Source organism: Echinops telfairi, unplaced genomic scaffold (assembly GCF_000313985.2).
Source record: "Echinops telfairi isolate 266 unplaced genomic scaffold, ASM31398v2 ScPeMD7_7469;HRSCAF=8507_1, whole genome shotgun sequence".
Taxonomy (NCBI): domain Eukaryota; kingdom Metazoa; phylum Chordata; class Mammalia; order Afrosoricida; family Tenrecidae; genus Echinops; species Echinops telfairi.
Genome location: NW_022111373.1, coordinates 13,073,536 through 13,074,522, shown reverse-complemented (window position 1 = coordinate 13,074,522; position 987 = coordinate 13,073,536).

The following is a 987-nucleotide window of genomic DNA, read 5'->3' as shown; positions in this document are numbered from 1 at the left end:
ACTACTTTGGGGAAGTTTTTCTTTCTTTTTTTTATATCCCATTGCTTTCATGAAGGAACTACATTGGTACCTATTTTCTGCTAATTGAACGAAATCTGCAGAGGAGTTTCACTTTTACAAAAAAGCCGAAAACAAAGCAAGCATTCAGTGTTTGCTTTGCGCACGCAGAAGAACAAGAGTGGTATCACCGAGTTCCGTCCCTAGGAGCCACACTCCGCTTTAAGGTGCTACGGCTATGAGCTGCATATGTGAACACTATATGTTAGCGTTCTCTGAAGTTTATATATTATTTGTTATGATTTAGTAGGTTATTTTTTGGATCTGAAGGCACTAAAACTGCTTTTCCTCATGAATTAATGGTAACTACTTCACCACTTTATTCCAGTTCAACTTACCAAAAAAGTTTCACAGGAATGCTCTACTTTTGGATAATGGCAGAAACCTGTAATTCATATAGTAAGAAGCATTTGGAAGGCTATAATAAAACAAATCTGAAGCACAGACAATGAAGCGATCCATGTCTGGATCTAAATTCTAACTGCACCTCATGTTAGCTGTGTAGGTGCCTTGTGGAGTGTCCAATCTGAGCCTCTGGTTCTTATCATTGTAATAGATGTATATTTTATTCATTTGAAAGGTAGACTAGCCTGGTGTAGCTGCTTTGCACAGAGTCAGTGTGAGCAGGGGCCCACAAATAGTCCACACATTCATCAGGCCCCTGAAAGAGTGGGAGGTGCTAGAATCAAGCCCATGGGCTTGGCTCACTGGAGCGCAGCTAAGGAGATGACAGAAGCCTGTGTGGTGTGTGCTGTCACACTCTCCTTAATCCTGCCAGTCTTCAATAAAGGCACTGGATTAGATGCATCTGAATTCGAGTGGGATTAAAGTTGTCCCAGAAGGCACTAGAAATACCCAACTTTATCTTTGCATTTGATATGAGCAGAACTCTAATGGTTCTATGGTAGGTTTCCTGAAAGCTGGGGCTGA